Genomic DNA, 13,913 nt, shown 5'->3' on the forward strand with positions numbered 1-13,913 from the left:
TAAAGAGAGGGAAAAGAGGTGTGTTACAAAAGAGAGATTATCAAATTTTTGAAGTAGAAATAGGCTTCCAGAGGCCAGAAGTAGGATCAGTAGGTGCCAGCTCTGGTTTTTACCTTTGGAAGCACTTTCTAATGATTAAAGATAATCATAGAATCATTGCAGTGGCCACATGTAAAAGTGAAGCTGGGAGCACTAGAGAGAAGATTCCTGAACTGGGCAAGTGGTTGGTTTTCCCAAAGTGGAAAATGGTAATTGCGATCTCTGTCAACTTAGTTTCTTTGGTTGGCAATGAAACAGTGAAGAGAGAATACAAAAGTGGGAAGACAGAACTGAGTTGCTCATAGATACAAGGCGTAGTCCAACAGGTAGGTATTAATTGGATTAATCTCTCTTAAATGGCACAACAGCTAGTTTATTTTTGTAAGAGGAGTACATTATCGAGGCCTAATGTTTAATAAATTCACAAAATGAATATTTAACTGTGCTTTTTATAATTTAATTTGTACTTAACTATTACTAGCATCAGCCCTTGTGTGCACTGAAAAGGCTGCAGTTGTCACAGGCATGTAAGGTTTTATTTGTTCACTTACGAAGTAGTTAAAAAGTAATCCCCACCCTTCTTACTCTCCACTTGGGTTCATTTCTCCCACGTCCCCTCCCTGAGATCTGTTAATATCAGCCTTAAAATGGATCTCCCAGCTGCAAGTCATTTTCTGTCCTGAGAATGAATCCTCTTGTTAATGGCTTCTTTAAGAAGTACTGGGGGCGGGGGTAGGGAGGGAGAGGGGAGGGATAAAGGCCTGGGGGGGGGGGGGGAGAGAGAGAGAGAGAGAGAGAGAGAGAGAGAGAGACACTAGCCATTTCGAACAAGCTGATAAATGTTGGAGACTGTAGCATATCTAGACAGATGAGTGAGTCATGAAGTATTTTAGCAACCTGATATTTAGCTATCGATGAATACTTTCAAAACCATAAAACTCATTACGTTAATAGTACAAGTTAATAGTACAACTATCTGTCCCAGATTCAGTGAGTGGCTGTAGTAGTGGTCTCATTGTGTTTTTCTACTTTGAACGCTTTTCATTTCGGCTTGTCACGGGGCCTTTAAAGACATGATTTATGCTTCCTAATACCCCAGGGAGGTTAAGTATTTTCATATTTATTGCACGGAAGAGCATCTGTGATTGCTTGCCTGTCCTAAAATCGGTTTGGAAAAGGACACAAGAATTCTGACCTCAGCTCCACATCCAAACCAGGAGTCAGCACTTGAAAAATGTGAATCAATATCTTGCCCAGAGAGTTTGTTTCATTCTGCTAACCTGGGGGAAGAACAGATGGTGGGAGGCAGCATACACACAATGCTGCTTTTTCTTTTGTAAATCTGCTTATATCCCCACAGCCCAGAGCTCAGCTATGCTGATACAGGCCAAACATCTTTCAGCTCTTTTAGACTTTTCAGGCAGTTCTTCGTCATCTATTATTTTGTGTTCGTCGCCATCATAATTGTTATCCTGTTTATTAAAACCTGAGTAGCATGAAGAGTCTAGATTCTGCCCGAAGCATGTTGGTGATTTTACCCTCAACAAATTTTGTGTGTGTACAGTATCCCCTACTCTATGGGAATACGATCCAAGACCCCCAGTGGATACCTGAAACCACAGATAATACCAAACCCAATCTAGACTGTGTTTTTTCCTATCCATACATACCTATGATAATTTAAAACTTATGCATTGTTTATTTCCAGAACTTTCTATTTAATACGGTTAGGCCATGATTGACCACAGGTAACTGAAGTGGCAGAAACCAAAACCGTGGATATGGAGGGGGGACTACTGTAATGATATTTTTCAAAATCATAATCATTTTAGATGTCCGTCCCCTCTTCCTGCTATCTCATGCATACCAGGTCTCTTACCACTTTCACAACCAAACAGATATCCTTGCTGAACTTTTCCCATTCTACCTGCCCACTTCTGATTCACCTTTCACACAATCCTTGGGTTTATTATGGTTCTTTCTCTTTTGGTAAGTCAGAGGTGGGTTCATTATTTAAAAAAAAAAAAAAAAAAAAAATAGGACTCATGCAGGTTGTTCCATTCAGTTAATAGGATGGATTATACCTATCCTATTTCGGCTCTCGCAATCCCCCAGGGCCAGTGGCTCAATTCCCACAGTTCATTCCTAATGGGTTTCTTCGCTGCAGAATCTCTTCCACCCTACGTAATTCCTTAGGCCGTTCCTTAAGGCCCTTTTAAAATGCAGCCCTAGTTTTCTTCTACTCTGTGTAACTTTCTTCAATTTCAATTCCATATGTGTTTTTTATATACCTGTTTACTGTTCTGGGTGCTCTTTAAGAAGTTGGTATAAAGCACTATGTTTTTAATTTATTTGGGGAGATGGTGTGTTCTCACCATACAGATAAATAACGATAAGAGGCAACATATAAATAAGTACATACTGAGTCACAAGTCGGCATCACTTAAATCCTGGGCTCTTCAGGGCCCCATCCTTGCTCTCCTCTTACTGTGAGTGCTGTTATTGGGGTCCCTTTCTATTCCTAATGGCTAATCCACAACCTACTCCATTCCTTTGGCTTCAACATTGTGTAATGCTGATCATATTTCTATCTGTTTTTCTCCACAATCCTGGGTCCGTATTTCCAACTTTATATTCAGCATCTTCCCCTGGAGAGGGTACTTCCAATGCAATATGTCTAAAACTCAATTCACTATCTTCCCCCACAAACCTCTTCCACTCCTTGCAACACTGTCATGGTCATTGGTGTCACCATCCAGCTTATCTTCCAGGTTCGTCATCTGCTGCCCGTCACTAATTCAGTTGATTTCCCCCCTGAAACTCGCACATCCTTTCTCCCAGTTTAATATCTGCAATGCCCCCAAAGTACTTTTTCTGCTGCCTCTGCTTTCATCTAAGACCCCATCTTCTCGCTTTGGGAACTATTGCTTTCACTGCTTCAGTCTGTCTTTCCCTCTGCTGACAGAATTAGCTGCTTAAAAACAAATCTGTGTTCTTTTCATGGTCAAACCTCTCTAGTGGCTCCTTGTCGCATTGAGGATAAAATGGCAACTTACAGAGGCTGCCTTACGAAAGCCCATCTGTGGTCTCAGGCAGCCTCCTCTGTTCTGCAGTCACACTAAGTGCAACAATCCATTCTACACCTCTGCCTTCTCACATGTTGTTCCCGCTACTTATCATGCTTTTCCCACCTTTCTTATCTAAAAGACAGTCATAGTTCAAATGTCATCTCCATAAAACTTTTCCCCACTGTTGTGCGGGAGATCCTGCTCGCTGCGCCATTTGTCATGCAGAGCAGCCTGCGGGGTCTCTGTTCCCACTCCCCACACAAGAACACAGGATATGGTGAGGCCAAAAAGGAACACCCACGGAGCCATAGGTAGGGGAGTCATACCACTATGGTCTCACTGGAGGCTGGGTTCACTGGACGTGCGACCTGCTGTCCGTTTTTCTGCCAACCGACCGACGACTCTCCTCCACTCTCCTCGGCTCTGTTCCTTGGCTCTCCTCGGCAATCCTCGGCTCTCCTTGGTAGCCGCAGCAGTTATACTAGCAGCCAATTGGCCAACTGGCTACAGCTGACGGCCAATCAGCCACAGCTGACAGCCATCTACTACCCGAGCCAGCACCCCTCCACGTGAGGCCGAGAGCCTGTAAACCACTTTCTGGGGCTCTGTCCCCACACCCACTTTCCTAGGAAGAGTTGGCCCCTATCTTTGGGCCCCTGCAATACTTTTTGAAGTGACTGAAGCATTCACTATTTTGGATTTACCCCCATTTTAATATCTGTGATGCCCCAGAAATACTTGGTGTATTCCTCAAGAGAAGAGACCACATTTGATTTGTGTTTTCATCTCCAAAGAGCCAACAGATTTTGAGTCAGTGAATGAATGAATGTGTAATGAGCAATGTTGTGGGCTGAAGACATTGGGAAAGGCTTTGTGATGGAGGATCTTTGAGCCCATCAGAAACCATTACATTACAACTGTAACTGAAAAAAAAAATAATAATAATGAATAACTTTTAAAAAGAAAAAAAGCACTAAATTGAGCATCTGTTTCCTGCCAGTGCTCAACAATCCTTAAGAGGCAGGAATGATCATTTCCATTTTGCAGAGTTAGAAACTAAGACCCGGGTTCAATTATTTGGTTAAGACTATATAGCAAATAAGCCAGACTCATGATTTTAATTCAGGTTGGTCTGGGGTCCAAGCTCATGGCCTTGTCTACCATGTCAAAATGCGAGTGTCAAAGAATAAATCTTAAGAATGCATGACAAAGCCTTCCATGAGGATAGTGATTCCGTGATTATAAAGCACTTGGGAACTCGCAAAGGAAGCCTGTGGTTTTGTAGAGGACTAAAACTATTTTCACAACTGGTTTCCCTGACTGCATCTATATCTGTGCGTCCTAAATATTGTTTGACTCACAAAGGAAGATTGTTGATCTAGAGTGAACCAGTTCAACTTTTCTTCTCCTCCATCTCAAGAGTATTCCGTGGAGTAAAATGTTTTAAACCACACCTGAGCTATAAACAATTTATTCTGAAGGTAACAGTGTTAGTATTGCAGTATGTAAACCTTTAGCTAATAAAAATCAAAGTAGCCTAATTTGGAAAAGTACACAGAAGGTTAGAGGGAAAGCTGCTCAATGTTTTCAAAGGCTCTGTATTTAATTCTATCACCAGCTAGCAAAATAAATAGTCCAGCTGCTAGTTCTGAAACAGACACGTGTTGGAAATGAAATGTTAATAGTTTAAGTGCATTGGTCATTAGAAATCAAAAGAAACATGAAGTACACTTTTCTAGTTTATGAGAAACAAGGTGAAAGTTCCCAAAACACATTTGTGGTTACTGCGTTTAAAATTGCTTCCTCATCTTTTATTTTAGTGGCCAATACTTAGTATGGTATATAGGTGACTATTGGGGCATTTTTATTTTTATCTTTATGTAGATGCAAAGGTTTAGAAACAGATGGAGAGTGCAAACCAAGAGATGTTAAATTCCACTTTTCCATGTGTCCAAGTGTTTGCTGTAGATTACAAGCTGTATGCCAGACTCTTCTGAGGAATGGGAGAGTTACTTTCAATAATGTGCTAAGATTGACCTGAAATATTTAGCCAGCACATCTGCTTGCAAGTCTAGTCCTGTGTGAGGAGGTTATACTGGAATTAATTAACTAACTCTGTTTGGCACTCTGTTTGGCACTCTGAAGTGTTTTCTCCACATCTTGTTTTACCAGAATAAAACATATAAAATCAATGAGAACGTCTTCATTTTTCCTTGAGAACTTAAAAACAAACAAACACAAAAACTAGGTGGAAAAGAAGAATCCATACTGCATTGTTATCTTGCTTGGAACAAATGTTAAAGTAAAACATTAGAATTAGAATTTTATGTCTTCATATATCGTCAAATTGTATGTCTTTCACTCATTGCAGTAATGCTGTTTTAAAAATGTTTGATTTTATTGTTAGAAACCCAGGAAACTGAGTAGAGAGGAGTAGGAGATGAGCCAAGGTACTCGCAGCATGACAAAACACTGTGAACCAAGGTGTTATCCTAGGAACTTCCCCACTTTGGAAAAGGGAAGGAATGGAGGTTTCTGGGAAATTTCTGCGAATACAGTACAGCAGTCCTGCTCCTGACAGCATATTAATGCTGAGATGTTTGGAGTTATTACTGCTGTTAGTGTGTTAATCTTAAACAAGTCATCTTTACCATATCCCTTTTCTCAATCAAATTGACAGGAGACCTACCTTCCAGAATATAGATGGTTAGAGTTTCTACTTGAGGTGATAAAAAAACTTTTGGAAAGAGACAGCCGTGAGGGCTATACAACACCGTGAATTTAATTGCTACTGAATTGTACACTTAAAAATGGTTAAAAATACATCTACTCTACCACAGTTTTTAAAAATTAATCACGTAATATACCAAAAACCATTGAATTATACACTTTAAATGGGTGAATTTATGGTATGTGAATTACATCTCAATAATGCTGTTTAAAAAATCAAACACTAAGTGTAGTTAGGGAGTGGGATGTCTGGTTAACTGAACCTTCTAGGTAATGAAGGACTAATACATTTGCATTGAAACTAACACGTGAAAGGTAGCCTTTGTAGCAATAAGAATATGAACTTGACAAATATTTTTTTGTGCTTCATGTATAGTTTTTATACATGATGTATAGTACGTATAGTTTTTGTGTATAGTATGTATAGCTTCATGTATAGTATGTATAGTTTTTAACTTATATACCCTTATGACACTTTGTTATCTACAGAGCATCTGAATAGAGCTGTGCTGTCTGATACAGTAGCCACTGGCCACATGTGGCTATAGAGCGCTTGAAATGTGGTTCATCCAAATTGAGATATACTGTATGTGCAAAATAATACTGAAGATTTGGTATAAAAAAAAGACGGCAAAAAACTCGTTAATAATTTTTATATTGATGACATGTTGAAATGATAATATTTTGGATAGATTATATAAAAATATACTATTAGATCTATTTCTGTTTCTTTTTACTTTTTAATATGGGTAATTAAACATATTTTTATTTCTTTTGTGGCTCATATTACATTTCTATTGGACAGAGTTGGTCCAACAATCAGACTGATCTACCCTGGATTCACATACTTTGCGAAAGATTAAGAATCACTTCTGATGACTAAGTAGAATACGAAAGAATTCCTGGAATTGGCATGCATGTCGAGAGAAGCTCCCTCCCAAAGGATGGCTGCCCCTTCTCTAATTCAGAGTTTTGGGAAATGGGAGACCTAGGAAAGGTCTTTCTCTAATGAGGGAGTGAGCTCTGAGGAGTCACTAAGTCCCTGGCCCTAAGAGCACAGGTGAATGACAGCATGTCGTTCCATAACACAAGCTAGCTCAACTGAAAAGTAGAGACATGATATCAGTAGATCCTGGAGGTTGGAGTGGTTCAGAGGCAGTGTTCCTTTGGCAGAGGAGCAGGAATAGCAGGAGTAGAATTACAGCCTTGGACAAGAAAGGAAAGGACCCTCACAGGCAGCAGACGCCCTTTCAACTCTATTTTAAGAAAATTAAAATGATCTCCTGCACCCAGGGCCCCATCCCTAGCGAAGGCACCCTCAGCCTTGTAGGACTCTGAGGCTCCCTCCGTGTCCACCTTAACAGTAACCCTCTGGCTCAGAACCTCAGTGTGTCTGCAAGCCAACCCTGCCACTCTGTTGTCATGTGCATATTTAATATCCCCTGAGGCAGCCACAGCTACAGCTGAGCTGCCTGCCTGGGCTGTCCAAGTCATCTCCCTAGGTATTAATTATTCTTTTGGTTAGTTCTCTGGTTACAGAGTTACATAGGTTTCAAGTGGTCTGTTCCTAATGATGTTTTCCACCATAAACCCTGTTATTTTTAGTGTGATTTTGCAGGATGTAAGGTTTTTCAGGAATGCATATATCGCATTATAGCAAGAATTCCCATGTGAACTTTGTCCTGCTCCTTCAGTAGACAGATCTCAAAATACCAAGGTGACAGCCACTGCCACCCTGGGAAGATGTGTTGCTGGCATTTCACAGTAGACTCAGGTTGAGACTATAGTATACAGTGATCAGTTATGGCTGGATTAATACTATTACTCTTAAGATGTGGTGCATGTAAGTTTTGTGTGCTGCCTAGGAACCACTCTACCGTGGATACATTATTTCTATGAGGAAATGTATTCTGGCATTCTTGAGTTTTAAACAACCAATTCACTAATAAATTTTTGGAATTAATTCTCTTTGCAAATTGGCAAATGCTTGTAAGCCTCTAGAAAACATCTCTCACCTCCCCCACCACATAATGAGGCAAAAATGGGAAATGTGAACTTTGGGAGGTGGAAGGTTGTTGTGAAAATCAAGAAATTAGAAGGTAATTAGTGGCAGTTTAATGGGGACTCAGGCTGTGCTCTGAGATGAGGCGGGGATGCAGACTGTGCACTGGAGTTGTACAGGCTGAGCTTCTTAGCTTCCTGTGGGTTGATGTACTTAGCTGAGCAAGTTCTTCCTTCAACCCTCCACACAGTTCCAGCCAGAGTTTGAATTGGATTGAAGTCATCTGAAAGATTGACTGGGCTGGACATCCGGGATGGCTCAGTCACGTTGTTGGAAATTGATGTTCAGCTGGAGCTACTAAACAGAGCACCTACATGTGGCTTTTCCAGTGAGGTTCTGGTCAAGAGGGTGGAGTAAGTAAATGCTGTGCTTGCCGCCTCTCACAGCCACATGAAAATCACAACTAAACTACAGAACAACCATCACAGAATTGCCTGAAGTCTAGCTGAACTGAAGTCCTACAAGTAATGACATACAGAATAAGCCACCTCAAGACTGGTAAGAGGGGAAGAGGCCCAGAATGAGCTCGTCCCACACCTGTGTGTGACCTTTAAAAATCGGAAGGGATATCTTGGCTGCGGAGGTGCCCTTCTAGAAGAGTGAGAGTTCCCAGCCCCATGCCAGGATTCCCAGCCCTGGTTTCCAGTGCCAGGGAGAGAAGTCTCCATAACTCCTGGCTGTGAAAACCAGTGGGATTGTGGCTGAGTGAGACAGAGGGCTGCTGGAGTCCCAGGTGTCCTCTTAACTCACTGACGGACTCATTGGCTCTGAGCTCCAGTGCTGGGGCAGCAGCTTGAATGGTGCCAGGGACATATGGGGAGGAACTGTGTTGTCTGATTCAGGACAAGGGCTGGAGGGGCAGCTTTCTCCCAGACAGAATTGTTGGCAGAATCATTGTTTCTTTGTTGAGCTCTCCCCTCTACCTTTGGCCAGATGCAGGTAGCTGCCATATTTGAGTCTCCACGAACCCAGCTAACACCATTAGTTTGCCTGGCTCTGGTGATTCCCTGAGGCCCTGCCCCATCCAACTTTCAGGCACACTCAAGCCACTTCTAGTGACTTTTTCATACAAATGGCCTGCCTTCACTCATGCTGCAGATGTTTCTAAAATCTCTCATAGGTTCACAAAATGCAAACAAGCAGCATCTGGCTTCGGCATGTTCCGTACCTTTTGCTGAACAGCCCGCAGCCTGGCACTAGTGACAGCTGGCCTGGGTGTGCAACTTGGCCTCTCGAAGCACCTCTAACCCTAGTGCGGGTGGCAGCCATCTGCAAATTGCTTTGTGGCGAGGTGGCCCCAGGAAGGGCACAAACCTTAGTTGAATTTGGCTTGTTGCGGGGCCCCTCCCAGGAGGCCTGGGGCTGGCAAGCCTGGTGGCCAGCTTCAGACTGAGCCGGAGCATCACCTAGATGCCTCCAAGGATGGCACACCCAAAGGGCAGACTGGGCAGGCACCAGAGCCCTGTGAAAAGAAATCCTGCTCCGTAGGGGCAGCCCCTGCACAGTAGCTCCTCCACTGTAGTCATGGCCAGTCCTCATAACCAATCAGCCCAAGTGTCAGTCCCTCCTATTGACATGCAAATAGGAACCAAGGCTCAATTACAACAGGAGGTCACACATAACCCATACAATGGACACATCTGAAGCACCTGGCTAACATGACCAGGGACAGTGTGCCCTGGGCCTCCCAGATCACATACTACATAAGGCCACACTACTAGACCAGAAGACATAGCAGCCCTACCTAATACATAGAAACCAACACAGGGAGGCAGCCACAATGGGGAGACAGAAATATGTCTCAAATGAAAGAACAGAACAAAGTTCCAGAAAAAGAACTAAACAAAATGGAGACAAATTTAGAGTTCCAAACACTGGTTATAAGGATGCTCAGTGATCTCAGGGAGAACTTCAACAAAGATATAGGAAACATGAAACATATAAATTGGAGGTAGAAAACATAAAAAAAGAGCCAGTCAGAAATTAAAGAATACAATAATTGAAATGAAGAATACGTTAGAGGGAATCAACAGTAGATTAAATGAAGAAGATTGAATAAGCGATTTAGAAACTAGGGTAGCAGAACCACCCAATCAGAACAGCAAACAGGAAAAAGAATCCAAAAACATGAGGCTAGTGTAAGGGGCCTCTGGGACAACATCAAGTGTACCAACATGTGCATCATAGGGGTACCAGAAGGAGAAGAGAGAGAGCTAAGAATTAAAAACCTACTTGAACAAGAAATAATGACAAAACTTCCCTAACCTGGTGAAAGGAAATAGACATACAAGCCCAGGAAGCACAGATTCCCAAACATGGTGAACCTAAAGAGGCCCACACTAAGACACATTATAATTAGAATGCCACAGGTTAAAGACAAAGAAAGGATCTTAAAAGCAGTAAGAGAAAAGCAGTTAGTTACCTACAAGGGAGTTCCCATAAGACTGTCAGCTGATTTCTCAACAGAAACTTTGCAGACCAGAAGGGATTGGCATTGAATATTCAAAGTGATGAAAAGCAAGGACCTACAACCAAGATTACTTTACCCAGCAAAGCTATAATTCAGAATCGAAGGACAAATAAAGAGCTTCCCAGACAAGTAAAAGCTAAAGGAGTTTCATCACCACCAAACTCGTATTACAAGGAATGTTAGAAGGACTTCTTTAAGACAACAACAACAAAAAAGATAAAAAGTATGAAAAATAAAATGGCAATAACTACATATTTATGAATAATATCTTTTAAAATGTACAAGGATTAAATGCTCCAATCAAAAGATAGAGTGCTGAATGGCTGAATGGATAAGGAAACAAGACCCTTACATACACTACCTACAAGAGTCTCATTTCAGATTGAAAGACACACACAGACAGAAAGTAAAGGGATGGAAAAAGATATTTCATGAAAATGGAAATAGCAAAAAAATCTGGAGTAGCAATACTTATACCACACAAAACAGACATTGAAATAAAGGTTATAACAGACAAAGAAGGACTCAGTAATCCCATTTCTGGTTATTTGTCAGAAGAAACTCAAAACACAACTTTGAGGGGACGTGTGCATCCATATGTGCATTGCAGATTGTTTACAATGGCCAAGATGTGGAGGCAGCCTGTGTGTCTATAAATGGAAGAATGAACAAAGAGTAGGAGGTACATATACGTGGATGATGAAAAAAATACGGTGAATGTTTAAAGAAAAAAATTATTATAGTAAAAGACACATTGCCATTAATGCCTCTCAGAATGCTCTCCCTCGCTTCGAACATTCTCATCCCATCGTTCTTGCCACTTTCTGAAGCAGTTCTGGAAGTCCTCTTTCATGAGTGTCTTTAGTTGCACTGTCATGGCTGCCTCGATGTCCTGAATTGATTCAAAACATTTTCCTTTCATGGTCATTTTGACTTTGGGGAAGAGCCAGAAGTCACATGGTGAATAAGGTGGATGAGGACACACGCTAATGTTTATATTTGACAGAAATTGCTGTGCCAGAAGTGATGTGTGACACAGAGTGTTGTCATGCTGGAGGATGAAGTAAAGACACTTATTAAAGAGTACTTCCAGAACTGCTTCAGAAAGTGTCAAGAATGATGAGATAAGTGTGTTTGAAGCGAGGGGGAGTATTTTGAGGGGAATTAATAGTGATGTGTCTTACTGTAATAATATAATTTTTTTTAAATTTAAACATTCACTGTATTTTCCGATCACACCTCATATGCATTGGAATATTGCTTGGCCATGGAAGAGAATGGGTTTTACCATCTGTTGTGGCATGGATGGACCTGGAGGGTATTGTGCTGAGTGAAGTATGTTAACAGAGAAAGACAGATGCAATGTGATTTCACTTATATGTGGGATTTAAAGAACAAAATAAACAAAGAGAAACAAACTCATAGATACAGAGAACCTTTTAATGGTTGCCAGATGGGAAGGAGTTGATGGGGTAGGTGATAAAGGTAAAGGGATTAAGAACTATCAATTGGTTTTACAAAGTAGATATTTTATGGGGGAGGTAGGGTACAGCATAAGGAATATAGTCAATAATATTGTGATCACTGTATGGTGTCAGATGGGCACTAGGTTTACTTAGATGATAGATGGGAAGGCTATTGAGGGGCAGGGTGAAAAAAGGTGAAGGGATTAAGAAGTACAAATTGGTAGTTACAAAATAGTCATGGGAATGTAAATAAAACATAGGGAATATAGTCAGTAATATGATAATAACTATGTATAGTGCCAGGTGGGTACTAGACTAGTCAGGAGTACCACTTCTTATATAAATGTCTCACCTCTATGCTGTACACCTGAAATTAATATAAAGTAATATTGAATGTCAAAAAAAAATCAATGCAAGTGAATTTTTATCAATTCGTCAGCTGACTAATGTGCAGAAATTTCTAATAAAAAAGATAAATGGGAATACTAAGTATCCCTTTGTTATAATACTCATACAGAAGCATTTTAAAGGAGATACGTCATATACTAAATAAAATTTAGATGTAAACCTCAAAAAAAAAGTAGTGGTAAAACATGAATTTCAGACTACTTTTCATCTCTTAACTAAGAAATACATCTAGACGTAACTTACATTAAGTTATTTTGTTTCCTCAGAAAATTTTCAGAGAATAGATTTTTCCACCCCAGTTCTTTATTAACAGGAAAAATCCTTCCGTATGTCGAAATTCAGGATTTGGGGGCTACTTTGGCTCTTACCAAATTAAAAGACAGATTGTCTGGGTTCTCATTAGCAGGGTGCCTTTTAGTGGTTGGTTGATCCTAGTGGAGAAGAGAGGGGACATGTATTATAGGATAAAGGGTGACCTTGAAGCCGTGTTATAGCTATACGTGGTGTGCGTGCGTGCGTGCGTGCGTGCGTGTGTGTGTGTGTGTGTGTGTGTAAGAGAGAAGGTCAGAGACTGAGACTGATTGGTTGTCTATGGAGGTGCAGGCCTTTCTATGTGCATATTGAGCCTGTTTTGCCGGAGCTGACATCCGTAACTCCCTACGACCTGGGATCTGAGCTGAATGGGACAACTATTAGCAGACCCCTCAGGGAGTCTTCCGTGCTCAGCAGAGCTTGTGGATCTATACAGTTTACCTGTCACTTAACTAGAAGGAAGAACTAAACCCTGGACTGCAATTATTAAGATGTTAACCAAAGGTAACATCTTAATAAATTTTGATCATAATAAATTATAACGACGTTTTAAAAACTGGTTTACTTTTCATTGTGAAAACCTTTAGGCGGTAATGTTTGAGTCCATGCTCAATAACTGGTTGCCCTTATCATTATTAGGTGCAGTTAGTTATTAAGTGAGTGAGCCCCTTATTTCAGGTCCACATCTTTTGTTTTAATGACAGTCAGAGGAATCATAGCATTTGTCATATGGATATTAATAGTACACATAATTTAAAAAATACTATGAACATAAAATTAGGCTATTGAAAAGAAAGAACCTGGATGGTGGAGTGTGTGATCAAATTAATTTTTGAGATTTGGTAAAGGGTTGAATGATACTCGCTAGAAGACATTTTTCTCTTGGGTGATACAATATAGTGTTTCAGACAAAAAGCCTGCTGATTACAAAGAACATATTGATAAGAGTCCAGATTTGCTCATTATTTATACACAAGATTTGAAAAATAGACATTCCTAGTCAGTAACTGTGGCCTGCATTCCACCTCGTAGAAATCCTGATCATTCTTTGGTATAAACCGCAAGTGCTGCCCCATTCATGAATCTTTTCCTGTGCGTTCCCAGTCGGAAATGATCGCTTCACCCTTTACACTCCATAGCACTTTGTACCTCTCGTGTGTTGTGGGGTATCCTTTGTGCTGAATTATTTATAGTTATTTCTGAATTTGTTTTTTCTCTACTGAATTTCAGACTCCTTAAGGGAAAAGAACTGCCATGTCTTTGCATCCCTGGAAGATATACAAAGTGCCTGGTACATAGGCAACACCAAGAAAGATACCATTTTCAATTTGAGGTTGGTTCCTCCATTAATTTTATTT

General features: G+C 40.7%; 1 protein-coding gene across 1 annotated transcript in view; it reads left to right on the forward strand.

Annotated features, from left to right (window-relative positions):
• Positions 1-13,913, forward strand: part of STX8 (syntaxin 8) — a 231,449-nt gene that overhangs the window by 91,191 nt on the left and 126,345 nt on the right. The window lies entirely within an intron of this gene.

Source organism: Rhinolophus sinicus, linkage group LG15 (assembly GCF_036562045.2).
Source record: "Rhinolophus sinicus isolate RSC01 linkage group LG15, ASM3656204v1, whole genome shotgun sequence".
Lineage (NCBI taxonomy): Eukaryota > Metazoa > Chordata > Mammalia > Chiroptera > Rhinolophidae > Rhinolophus > Rhinolophus sinicus.